This window comes from Drosophila miranda (assembly GCF_003369915.1).
Source record: "Drosophila miranda strain MSH22 chromosome Y unlocalized genomic scaffold, D.miranda_PacBio2.1 Contig_Y1_pilon, whole genome shotgun sequence".
Classification (NCBI taxonomy): Eukaryota; Metazoa; Arthropoda; class Insecta; order Diptera; family Drosophilidae; genus Drosophila; species Drosophila miranda.
Genome location: NW_022881603.1, coordinates 37,106,184 through 37,119,569, shown reverse-complemented (window position 1 = coordinate 37,119,569; position 13,386 = coordinate 37,106,184). Strand labels below are relative to the sequence as shown.

At 39.9% G+C, this 13,386-nt stretch overlaps 2 long non-coding RNA genes across 3 annotated transcripts; one reads left to right on the top strand and one right to left on the bottom strand.

Annotated features, from left to right (window-relative positions):
- Positions 1 to 7,472: 7,472 nt before the first annotated feature.
- On the top strand, positions 7,473 to 10,071 carry LOC117191174. Of its 2 annotated transcripts, none has more exons than XR_004473956.1 (2): positions 7,473 to 7,679; positions 9,899 to 10,071. It is a non-coding gene; the product is annotated as an uncharacterized LOC117191174 (long non-coding RNA). The 2 variants fall into 2 exon arrangements; XR_004473957.1 differs by having other exon boundaries at positions 7,473 to 7,773.
- Positions 10,072 to 11,722: 1,651 nt separating this feature from the next.
- LOC117191164 lies at positions 11,723 to 12,005 on the bottom strand. The gene is made up of 2 exons (XR_004473945.1): positions 11,879 to 12,005; positions 11,723 to 11,824 (listed from the first exon to the last, which is right to left on the bottom strand). It is a non-coding gene; the product is annotated as an uncharacterized LOC117191164 (long non-coding RNA).
- Positions 12,006 to 13,386: the final 1,381 nt, after the last annotated feature.

The following is a 13,386-nucleotide window of genomic DNA, read 5'->3' as shown; positions in this document are numbered from 1 at the left end:
TCCGTCTGTCCGTCCCTATTAGCGCCTAGTGCTCAAAGACTATAAGAGCTAGAGCAACGATGTTTTGGATCCAGACTTCTGTGATATGTCACTGCTACAAAAATATTTCAAAACTTCGCCCCGCCCACTTCCGCCCCACAAAGGACGAAAATCTGTGGCATCGACAATTTTAAAGATACGAGAAAACCAAAAAACGCAGAATCGTAGAAAATGACCATATCTTTTAGACTGCAGAATTTGAATAAGATCGTATTATTATTATAGCCAGCATCAAGAAAACAATTTCATTTTTTCTCGCCCTGGCTCTCTCTAACACACACGTAGCATAGCCGGCTTTGCTTAGAGTAAAACATTAGCGCCTAGATCTCAGAGACTATAAAAGCTAGAGCAACCAAATTTCGTATCCACACTCCTTATATATCGGACCGAGACGAGTTTGTTTCAAAATTTCGCCACACCCCCTTCCGCCCCCGCAAAGGATGAAAATCTGGGGATATTCACAAATCTCAGAGACTATTAAGGCTAGAGTAACCAAACTTGGTATCCGCACTCCTGTTAGATCTCACTTTAAAACGTATATCTCAAAATTTCGCCCCACCCCCTTCCGCCCCCACAAAGGACGAAAATCTGTTGCATCCACAATATTGAGGATACGAGAAAACTAAAAACGTAGAATCAAAGATAATGATCATATCTATCAGATTGCTGAATCTGGACCAGATCAGATCATTTTTATAGCCAAAAGGAACAAATCAATTTGCCCTGGCTACGCAGCGCCCGACGTCACGCTCAGACTGATTTTCTGTCTCTCTCGCACGCACTCTTTGTCGTGTCGTTCAATATTAGCGGCGTCTGCCGGAGGAGAGCCATACTGACTTAGTATCGGGTATAACTGTAGAGTTGCGGTGTCCGCTGCAACTCACAACGTTCCCCTCGTTTTTTTTTTTTTTGGTTTTAAATCATCTTATGGATGATCGGAATTTTGATCGTAGCACTGTAGCCACATTGATCAGATACTGGTGATGTAGTTTGGCGAGTTTGACAGGTCGGTATATAAAAAAGAGGAAAATTACTTAACTGTTTTAGAAAATAAACTGAAATTACTTTATAACATGATGAAGAAAAAAGGGGTCAAAAGTTTAAGTCAGCAGTTTTGATGAAGATTGCCAGCTCTCTGAGATGTAGCGGCTCTTTTTTTTATTAATAATTGATGTAAATTAATATTTAAAGATTTTGAATTTCCTTCTGAGCCCGGCAAATCTTTGGCAATCGAAGATCAGGTGTTCGGCATATTCAGTTACATTGCACGTTTCGCAGATATTTGAGTCAATTGCTTTGATTCTGTGTAGGAAGACTTTGTCGTATGTGTGTCCCGTCATAAGTCTGTTAATGGTCTTGATGCTTTTAGCATTCCATTTAAGAGAAAAATGCCAGGGTTTACTGGGTATGTCTGGAAATATGTCTATGAGGCTGGATCCCTTCGTCCTACACTTCGTCCTGTAGTCCTCATTCCATTTGTAAACTAAAAAGTTCCTAATTTCTCTTTGAGCCTCCTTGTAGCTGTATTTTATATTTATTGTAAACCCCTCACTTGTAGCAGCCTTTGCTGCTATGTCAGTCTTTTCGTTGATGGCCACACCCTTGTGACCAGGGACCCATAGAATGTCAAGTTTCTGAATGTCTGATTGGTTAATTATGTTGTGAATATCATTCACTAGGTACGAGTCTGTATTCTTATTTTTAATTAAATTAATAGCTCCTAATCCATCACTTAAAATCAAAGCCTTTTTGTAATTATATTTAAGACATAGTTCGCAGGCCTTTTTAAGTCCTACGAGTTCGACACCAACTGAGGATAATCTGTTTTCTATTTTGTACTTGTGGATATTTCCACTAGGCCATTCTACTATTCCTATGCCACATGTACTTTCTGTAACTGAGGCATCTGTTGATAGAATGTTCCAGTCGTCCTTTCTGTACTTGTTCAGAATCTCATTAAATATAGTTTTTATTTCTTCATTCGAGTATTCTTCTTTACCCTTAGTTAAAAATTTATCTAATACATGGATTTTGTTACATGTGTTAACACTATCACATTCTTGAGTGTTTACAAAGATGGAATTAAATTCTCTTAAAGTACGTGTGTAACTCGTATCCGCTTTTGAGCGTATTAGCTCGTCAAACATTGTTGGATTGAACCTTTTAATTTTAAGCAGTTCTTTGGCTGTAAGCCATTTCGCCCTGAAAACAGGTGGCATTACACCAGCGAGGACAAAAATTTCGTGTTTGCTTGTGTCAGGTGGCACCCCAACACACCTTCTGAGTGATTTAGCTTGCGCTATTTCTATATCTTTACTTGCTCCAGATCCCATGTCTGAAAAACTTGTGATAGCATATTCTTGTTTTGTTCTAATAAAAGCTTTGAAGATGTTGGTACTTGTTTTAGGTTTTAGACCTGATTTGATAGTAGTCGCAAGCTGGAGGAGTCTGTTGCATTTTTATACCCGATACTCAAAATGAGTATTGGGGTATATTAGATTTGTGGTAAAAGTGGATGTGTGTAACGTCCAGAAGGAATCGTTTCCGACCCCATAAAGTATATATATTCTTGATCAGCATCAATAGCCGAGTCGATTGAGCCCTGTCCGTCTGTCCGTCCCCTTCAGCGCCTAGTGCTCAAAGACTATAAGAGCTAGAGCAACGATGTTTTGGATCCAGACTTCTGTGATATGTCACTGCTACAAAAATATTTCAAAACTTCGCCCCGCCCACTTCCGCCCCCACAAAGGACGAAAGTCTGTGGCATCCACAATTTTAAAGATATGAGAAAACCAAAAACGTAGAGTTGTAGAGAATGACCATATCTTTAAGACTGCGGAATCTGAATTGGATCGTATTATTATTATAGCCAGCATCAAGAAAACAATTTCATTTTTTCTCGCCCTGTCTCTCTCTAACACACACGTAGCTTAGGCGGCTTTGCTTAGAGTAAAACATTAGCGCCTAGATCTCAGAGACTATAAAAGCTAGAGCAACCAAATTTGGTATTCACACTCCTAATATATCGGACCGAGACGAGTTTGTTTCAAAGTTTCGCCACACCCCCTTCCGCCCCCGCAAAGGACGAAAATCTGGGGATATTCAAAAATCTCAGAGACTATTAAGGCTAGAGTAACCAAATTTGGTATCCGCACTCCTGTTAGATTTTACTATAAAACGTAAATCTCAAAATTTCGCCCCACCCCCTTCCGCCCACACAAAGGACGAAAATCTGTTGCATCCACAATATTGCACATTCGAGAAAACTAAAAATCATAGATAATGACCATATCTATCAGATTGCTGAATCTGTATCAGATCAGATCATTTTTATAGCCAATAGGAACAAATCAATTTGCAGTGGCCCGACGTCACGCTCAGACTGATTTTCTGTCTCTCTCGCACGCACTCTTTGTCGTGTCGTTTAATATTAGCGGCGTCTGCCGGAGGAGAGCCATACTGACTTAGTATCGGGTATAACCGTAGAGTTGCGGTGTCCGCAGCAACTCACAACGTTCCCCCTCGTTTTGTTTGTTCTTTAACCATTTTTACATGACTGACATTTGACATGTTTGCGCTAATCATTCTGCCTAAGAAACGGATATCTTTTCGATTTGGTATAGGCACATTTCTAACAGAAATATTTACCGCTCTGACCTGTCTTTTTCCTACATTCATTGCTGCAGATTTGCTTGGATTGAAGCTAAAACCGAGATCACCACATAGAAGGTTAAAGTCATTTAGTTTTTTTATTAAGGTTTTCAACCGCTACAGTAAACTCTCTGTTGTGAGAGATTATAACGAAGTCATCTGCAAATTGCATCATATAAGTATTTCTATCACAGATCTGATGTAGTCTTTTTGTGCATACATTAAAAAGGAGGGGCGACAGACAAGAGCCCTGTGGGATTCCTCCCTGAACTACCTGAACAGCTTCCCCTATTTTTAGTAGTCTCATAGACATAAAACTGATGATCCAGTCAATGTATGTTTTAGGAAAACACTCATTTTCCATTAGTCTTTTTAAGAATTTCAGGTTGACACAATTGTAGGCATTGTTGAGGTCAACAACCACAAGAGTAACGTGTTCCTTGTTCTTTTTCTTTGCCGCTACCACATTGATGACATCATTTATGCACATCGCTGCAGACTTGTTCTTTTGGTATGCATAAGATCTGTAGGGTATAATCTTGTTTTCTTGTATATGCTTTTCCAGCCTGGCTTTCACCATGCCATTTACTGTCTTGGCTAGAACCGAAATGAGGGATATGGGTCGAAAATGTTTTAAGTCAGTCAGATCCATGTTTTTTTTCGGTATTGGTACAATTCTGATAGATCTCCATTCGACTGGGAAATCGCACATAGCCACTCGACGGTTGTAAAAATGTACAAGTTCTGTCTTTATACTAGTGTTAAGAGCACTCAGCATCTCGTATGTGATGTGATCAATTCCTCCTGCCGTTTTTCTGTTTCTGACTAACACAGCCTCTAACTCTTCCAAGGAAAAGAAAATATTTTCATTGTTCTTGGTTGAGTACATTTCTTCGTCTACATCCTTTGCTTCTGAGGTTATTTGTTCGTTAAGGAATTCCAGGTATGGCCCAGCTTTGTCAGGGTGAAAATTTCTGGGGTGTCCTCTTGACAGTTTTTTAGATTTCTGAGGAATCTCCAGGCTTCTCTTGAGTTCGATTTTACATTTAACTCTGTTAACTTCCTGGCATAGCTAGTTCTTTTGGCAATTTTAACAGATTTTTTCCATTTAACCTTGAGGTTAACAACAGAACAATAATTTTGAAAGGAGGGTTCTGAAGCTGCCTTCTTCTGCGACTCTGCAAACTCCCTGAATAATTTGGCTAAATTCTCGTCCCACCATAATTTTGGACATTTGTTTTTGATTTCATAAGTAGCTGCTTTTATTTCCTGTTGGATGTTCTTCGCTAAATTATCCATATCTTTGTCGGCCTCAAACTGGCTTAGCTTTTTCAGTAGCCTGTTTTTGGCAAGGAAAGTTTTGAGTTTGTGTTGATATCCTGCTGTTTCAAAGGTTATTGGGTGATGGTGGCTGCCTCCTAGGTAAAACTTTTCGCATTTCCAATTCTCTATATGAATACCCTTTGTGAAAGTTAAATCGAGTACAGACCCTGATGTTGAGTCGATGTGTCTTCTGAATGTGAGACTGTGGTCATTTGCTAGACTGTAGCCAGCATTTGACATAGCTTGCATGAGAAAAGTTCCCTTTCCACTGTTGGTTCTGTCTCCAGAAAAGGTATGTCTTGCGTTAAAATCTCCTGCAATTATGACTTTTCCGAATGCATCTAAATATTCAAGGAGATTGTTAATCGCTTGCTTGAAGGATGCAAGAGACAACAAAGGTTCAAAATATACTGAGGTGATAAGAAATTTATCTTTGTTGTTGATGGTTCTTGCTATAATTAAATCTTGCTCTGTCTCATATATCAGTCTTTTAACTCTTAATTCTTTTTTGTAGGCAATCGCCACTCCTCCATAACCGTCCTCTCTATGTTTTTCTAACATATTGAAGTTAGTTAGTTTCCTAAAACGGAGATCGTGAGAGAAAACTTCAGCCAGAATGGCAAAGTCGAAGTTTTCATTGTTTAAGTAGAATACTAGGTCGTTTTTATTGGCTTTAATAGATTGAATGTTATGTTGTAAAAATTTCATATTTATTTAGATGTTTTAAAAAGGTTCGTTTCTCTCTGTTTGTTCATTTTTCTGTCTGCATTATGTTCCATATTGTAATCATTTGTACTGGTCACTTTTTTTGATGGATGTGACACATCATTTGAGTCGACTAAACAAGACAACATGTCAACCATCTGTTGAATGGTAAATTTGTTTTCTTTTAGTTCTTTGTTTTCAAAAAATGGTACGTGATTATTAGAATCGCTGGTATATGATTCTAAGTGATAGTGGGGTTTTTGTGCAGGAACCAAAGGTCTCTGCACTAACCTGCTCGCATAACTGTATTTTTTTAAAACTTCATTTGCTTTAACGTTTTTGGTTTGAACATTTTCCTCATTTATGTCTAGTTTTGGATAGTTTTTTTCATAATTATCTAACAGCGAAAAATTTTGATGGATTGAGTAAGTGCTAAGCACTTCCTTACGCGCGATTTTTTTGATTGTCATTATTTTGTTAATGTCCATCTCCTTTTCCCATACTGGGCACATCAGTCTGTCCCTAGCTGAGTGATTTTTCCCATTGCAAAGGATACACTTGAGACCAGTGCACGACCCATTGCACTCCTCGACTCCGCATTTATAGCACCTCCTAGCTGATTTGCATCTGGTCGAAGTGTGACCAAGTCTGCCACAATTATAACATTGCCTTACTCTGGGAACATATATGCTTACTTTCATCCCACATATCCCAAAAAGAGATACCTTTTCTGGGATGTCTGAACCCTCAAAACCAATTTTTACTGTTTCTAATGGTATGAGCTTGAATGTTTCGTTGTTGTCATCGGTTGTTATTTTCTGCCTTCTTGCTAATCTTTCAATTGACTTAATTTTTATGTTAGAAGTAATATTATCCATAATTTCATTCTCAGAAAAACCGAGGGGCACCCCTTTAATTACTCCATAGGATTCCACATAGTCTTTTGGTATAAATACCACTAAATTCATTTTTGTTAACTCCTCATTTAAAACTAAATCATTTGCTTCGCTGAAAACCTTAAAATAAATCTTGTATAGAGTGGCGCAAGATCTACGATTTCTTAAATTCCTTTGATTTTAAGGTGTCTTATTTTTTCAAAAAAGAATAAGCCATTTTTGGTGTTTTTGTTTTCGAAGATGGTACTGCTCTTAGTCGATACTAGTACAGCCGCATCACCGATGTGGCACTCACTATACAACACTGTTTCTCTTTCGATACCTACATTTGATGGGTTTATAATCGGATTAGTATTTTTATTCAGTGTTTTTTAGTCATTTCAGTATTTCCAGTAAAACCATTTATGGCATTTGTGTGAGAATTGTGAACGGTCACACCGTCAGAAGCCTCCACCATTTTGTTACTGTCATCGTCTATCAGCATTTTGTTATTTATGACTGTATTGGTGTTGTCGCTTTTTTGTTCCTTGCGCATCTTTTTTGCTGGGTACTTTTCGTTAGTCAAGCTGTCGAATATGTCCTCTTTCACACCTGAACACAAAGCACTGAAGTTTTTTGCTATTGTTTTTTGGGTTTGAATTTTGCCGCTTTTTGCCACCTGATCAGGGGGTTTCAATTTGGCAGACACCGAGTGACCGGCGTCCGCCATACTTGCTGGTTTAACTAGATTGCCAAAGACTTACCTCTCCTTTGGGAAATGAAAAGAGGAATAATTTATATATTGATGAAGATTTCTATGAAATAAACAATGATCCAATTTGTACAATCACTTTTAATTAAGCCTTTGTTGCTTGGAAAAAATCACTTTTCAGACTGTTAAGAAAAAACACGACCGGTCTCGCTCGCTGATGAAAAGGAAGTGACCGAAAGCAATTTGATTCAGCTTGAATACAAATAATACGTCAGTATATTTTCGGCATATTTTGAAATTTGTGACGTAGTTTCGGTATATTTCTGAGTGTCTGTTTACCATTGCACGTATGAAAATAAAAGTGAATAATAAAAGTAAGCAAAAATAAGCATTCAACTTTATCAAGTGTGTGTCAAGTGTCGAGAAAGAGAATACGTTTTTAGACAGCTGCGACAGAGCCTGGAATATGTATTAATATATGCAGTAGACACCCCACGAAATTCGCCGAATAAATACAAGTGTGTGCGTGTGTTTATTGGGGTTAAAAAAACTAAAACAAACAACGTCACGGCAAGAGCATTGCCAGCAGCAAGAACACACGCCCTACTTTGTAAAATTAAATTCCTGTTAAAACCACATACATTCAATCGGTTTGAAACGCCAAGGTTTACCCCGATTCTGCCCCATGGAAGGCCAATGCTTAATTGCTTTTGTCCTAACTGCTTTTCCGTGAATTTACGATGTCATCGGTTAAGTTACGCACGCACACACTCCCCTCTCTGTCGGTGTCGGTTCGCCGCTGCCGCCGCCGCCTGTCAATTCTCGCTCTGCCTGCCTTGTCGGTTGTCGGTGTATTTTTAATCGCTTTTCTCGCCCAAGAATATTAAAGAAAGGAGAGGAGAGGAGAACTACACACAACGCGCAATCAAATATATGAGTTATTGTTTATACAGTCAAGGAAAAAGTCAACATACAGCACCGATTTTTCAATATTTCGGGTTTTCGCAATGAAAATTAAAAAAGTTGGTATGCCATTATTTAGGACACTTAAAGTTATTATTATTTCAGAAAAAAAACTTAAACAAAAATTATGTATACTAAAGTTACAACGAAAAAACATAAAATGTTCACGGAAAAAAGTGTACATACAGCCTCTATGCTTTTGTATTATAGTCTCAAAGTCATCTTAATATTAATACTTTTTATACTTTTAATATTTGGTTGGTCCACCATTGGCATCTTTTACAGCCTGTAGTCGTCGGGGCATCGATGCCACCAAATTTTCGGTTGTTGTGGGCGGAACTTCGGCCCAAGCTCGAATGAGGGCGGTTTTGAGGCTTTCCCGACTGCTGATGTTATACTTCCGTACCAATCTTTCTAAAATGTCCCAAAGATGTTCGATTGGGTTAAGGTCTGGGCATAATACAGCAACCAATCACGCACAACATGTGCGGTGTGCTTTGGATCGTTGTCCTGTTGGAAGATCCAACTGCTTCCCAGGCTCAATGTATCCACCGATGTATCCATCGAAAAGTGTTCAGGAGTCATTGTGCACCCAAAAACAATTGCCAATTTTTTGCACAGGATGGTTTCAAGAGCCGAGTTCCACGAAAGAAACCATTGATTTCAGAAAAGAATCGGATTTTGCGCCTGGAATTCGCCAAAGCGCACTTAAATAAGGATCCAAACTTTTGGAAAAGCGTTTTATTTACAGATGAAAATAAATACAACATTTTCGGAAGTGATGGCCGTTCCAGAGTTTGGAGAAAGGCAAACACCGCTCTTGACCCTATAAACATAATACCCACCGTCAAACATGGAGGTGGTACTGTAATGGCTTGGGGCGCTATGGCGTCGCCTGGAGTAGGTAATTTGGTGTTTGTGGAAGGGAATATGGATCGCTTCCAGTATAAGAAGATATTGGAAGAAAATTTGGAAACATCGGTGGATACATTGAGCCTGGGAAGCAGTTGGATCTTCCAACAGGACAACGATCCAAAGCACACCGCACATGTTGTGCGTGATTGGTTGCTGTATTATGCCCCAAGACAGCTTCGTTCACCACCCCAATCTCCAGACCTTAACCCAATCGAACATCTTTGGGACATTTTAGAAAGATTGGTACGGAAGTATAACATCAGTAGTCGGGAAAGCCTCAAAACCGCCCTCATTCGAGCTTGGGCCAAAGTTCCGCCCACAACAACCGAAAATTTGGTGGCATCGATGCCCCGACGACTACAGGCTGTAATAGATGCCAATGGTGGACCAACCAAATATTAAAAGTATAAAAAGTATTAATATTAAGATGACTTTGAGACTATAATACAAAAGCATAGAGGCTGTATGTACACATTTTTCCGTGAACATTTTATGTTTTTTCGTTTTAACTTTAGTATACATAATTTTTGTTTAAGTTTTTTTTCTGAAATAATAATAACTTTTAAGTGTCCTAAATAATGACATACCAACTTTTTTAATTTTCATTGCGAAAACCCGAAATATTGAAAAATCGGTGCTGTATGTTGACTTTTTTCCTTGACTGTATAATAAAATGGAAATCAAAGTAATAAGAGCACTATTTTAATCTCAACAGAGCTGGAAAATACGAAAGAAACCCTCATACATATGTATGTATGCTGTGCGCGTGTGTGAGTGTGGTGCATTCAAGGCTGATAAAACAACACAAAAAAACAGAGCAAGTGACTAACTAAAAGGCGACAAACACAAAACTACGCGCTATTCATTACGCACGGAGCAACAACAATACCCGATACTCAAAATGAGTATTGGGGTATATTAGATTTGTGGTAAAAGTGGATGTGTGTAACGTCCAGAAGGAATTGTTTCCAAAGGCTTGGCTGGTATTTTCGATTCCTCAACTGCATCGGGGTCCTGCCAATTGTTCTGTTTCCATCGCTTCAAGTTATCAAAGCGCTTGTCAACATTCTCACTCTGGAGTCGCAGCATGTCCCACCACCCTTCCAGATCCTCTGCCTGGACGGGTTTCGTCTCCTCGCTGCCATCGTAGGGTCGATGGTTCTTGCCCGTAGCTCCCGCCTCGCAACGGTCAATCAGACCGCTGAACTGCATCAATTTCTTGGTAGAGAGCAAATTTGTCTGTCCAATGGCCACATTGATCATATCTATGCCGCCCGTCTCAACCAGATGAGCCTCATTCTCCTTGCTATAGGCTTCCCACTCGCTGCAGATATCTCGCAGTCGTCGAATCTCATTCTCCAGCTGTATGCGAAAGTAGAGCACCGACTCGAGGGCCCGCCGATTGGCAACAGGATACTCCTCACCAGGCAAATACATGCTGTTTGTGGCCAGAGCAGGGAAACTTATCTTCTCTTCCAGCGGCGTATTGGGAGGCAGTGGGAGTTCAGTGGTCCCAGCCTCAACCAACTCTCTCATCAGCTCCGGCCGATTTCGAACATTCTTTTGAAGACCTACGTACTTGCTGACGTTGCTCTTGGCCTTCATTCTGGTCGACAATTGGCTGGCAAGCTTGTTTTTTATTGCCGGCCCTTTTGCTACTGCGGTCGACTTAAATTTTCCCGCAGCTCCCCCTCCGCCGCCTCCTTGAATGGGCTTTGGTTTCACTGCTGGTATTTTTAAGGTGGGCTTACTCACGGCCGGCTTTTCGAATGGTTGCGTCCTCACATTTGGCAAATGAACAACGCCATTTGCAGAAGGTCCAACGACCAAATCTGCTGCCTTGGGCTTTGGGCCTGCTGTAGGCTTCAAGGGCAATGCACGTGAAGGTGCAGGCTTCACTGTGGCTGGCTGGACATTCCTTGCTGATGTTTGATGTTTCATGTTTGATTTTTGGGTCTTCACAGTGACCGGTTGAGGACGCGATGGATGACCCTGGGTACGCAATTGGGTTGCCAAAGGCTGTTTCCTCTCCGCTGCCGTCTGCGTACACTGAGTTTTTTTTGCCAAAACATATAAGGAGTGCCTTTTTGGCGGCACAAATGCCGGAGCGTTCTCCTGCTCTTTCTGGGGGTTTGTCGCAGGTTTAAGTGTTTCGGTTTTATATGTGAACATCTTTTGACCACGACGAGCAATTTGCTCGTTCTTTGTTTGTTCCTTCCTGGCAGCCTTCCAATCCACGAAGCGCTTTATGTAAAGGTCCCGGGTGGGGTTCCTCTGCTGCTGAGGCAGCTCTGGTTTTCGATTCTCCTTAGGAGGAGCGACATAGGTAAGGCGTGGCTGCGCCTCCTCTGACGGCGGTATAGGTGCCGCACGCTTGACGGGAGTTGGACTAACACTAATAATGCGGTTGCTTTGAAAGCGCCGCATTCTGGAGTTCCCGGTTCTGCTCATTGAAATTGCGTGGGCTGAAAGCAAGTGATTGCTGTTTATATAATTCCCTGTGGCGCTGCATTATGACGTCGAGCAGTAATTATTTAGGAGTTTAAAAAAAATGGAGGGACGCTTCTTAAGAATGGCGCCTTTTCAGCGTGCCATACCGATGAAAAAACGAACTTAGCCCACTTAAGCCCCTTTATTTAAACTGGATAACAACTCGAGTTAGACCGCGGAAAATAATACTAATAATAATATTTACCTCTTTTTTACCTGGCAAGGAAACTTTTTTTGATAGATTGGGGACTTGGAATTTGTTTAACAATTTAATCTGGTATTTTGTATGCAGTTTTTTTTAAAGGTAGTGCTTTTTTTACTCAATAATTTTTAGCGGTATATTTTTCAAAATTTTCACTTTGAAAACTCGTGAAAATTCTAAACAAATCCAATAAGAATGACTAGCAAAAGTTGGAAACTATTTTAGAAAAATAATCCATCAATCGGATAAACTTCATGTTCAGCTATAAAGTCCTAGCAAGCTAAATCATCTCAAGGATGATCGGAATTTTGATCGTAGCACTGTAGCCACATTGATCAGATACTGGTGATGTAGTTTGGCGAGTTTGACAGGTCGGTATATAAAAAAAAGGAGGAAAATTACTTAACTGTTTTAGAAAATAAACTGAAATTACTTTATAACATGATGAAGAAAAAAGGGGTCAAAAGTTTAAGTCAGCAGTTTTGATGAAGATTGCCAGCTGTCTGAGATGTAGCGGCTCTTTTTTTATTAATAATTGATGTAAATTGTTATAATATTTAAAGATTTTGAATTTCCTTCTGAGCCCGGCAAATCTTTGGCAATCGAAGATCAGGTGTTCGGCATATTCAGTTACATTGCACGTTTCGCAGATATTTGAGTCAATTGCTTTGATTCTGTGTAGGAAGACTTTGTCGTATGTGTGTCCCGTCATAAGTCTGTTAATGGTCTTGATGCTTTTAGCATTCCATTTAAGAGAAAAATGCCAGGGTTTACTGGGTATGTCTGGAAATATGTCTATGAGGCTGGATCCCTTCGTCCTACACTTCGTCCTGTAGTCCTCATTCCATTTGTATACTAAAAAGTTCCTAATTTCTCTTTGAGCCTCCTTGTAGCTGTGTTTTATATTTATTGTAAATTAATAGCTCCTAATCCATCACTTAAAATCAAAGCCTTTTTGTAATTATATTTAAGACATAGTTCGCAGGTCTTTTTAAGGCCTACGAGTTCGGCACCTACTGAGGATAATCTGTTTTCTATTTTGTACTTGTGGATATTTCCACTAGGCCATTCTACTATTCCTATGCCACATGTACTTTCTGTAACTGAGGAATCTGTTGATAGAATGTTCCAGTCGTCCTTTCTGTACTTGTTCAGAATCTCATAAAATATAGTTTTTATACCCGATACTCAAAATGAGTATTGGGGTATATTAGATTTGTGGTAAAAGTGGATGTGTGTAACGTCCAGAAGGAATCGTTTCCGACCCCATAAAGTATATATATTCTTGATCAGCATCAATAGCCGAGTCGATTGAGCCCTGTCTGTCTGTCCGTCTGTCCGTCCGTCCGTCTGTCCGTCCCCTTCAGCGCCTAGTGCTCAAAGACTATAAGAGCTAGAGCAACGATGTTTTGGACTCAGACTTCTGTGATATGTCACTGCTACAAAAATATTTCAAAACTTCGCCCCGCCCACTTCCGCCCCCATAAAGGACGAAAATCTGTGGCATACAC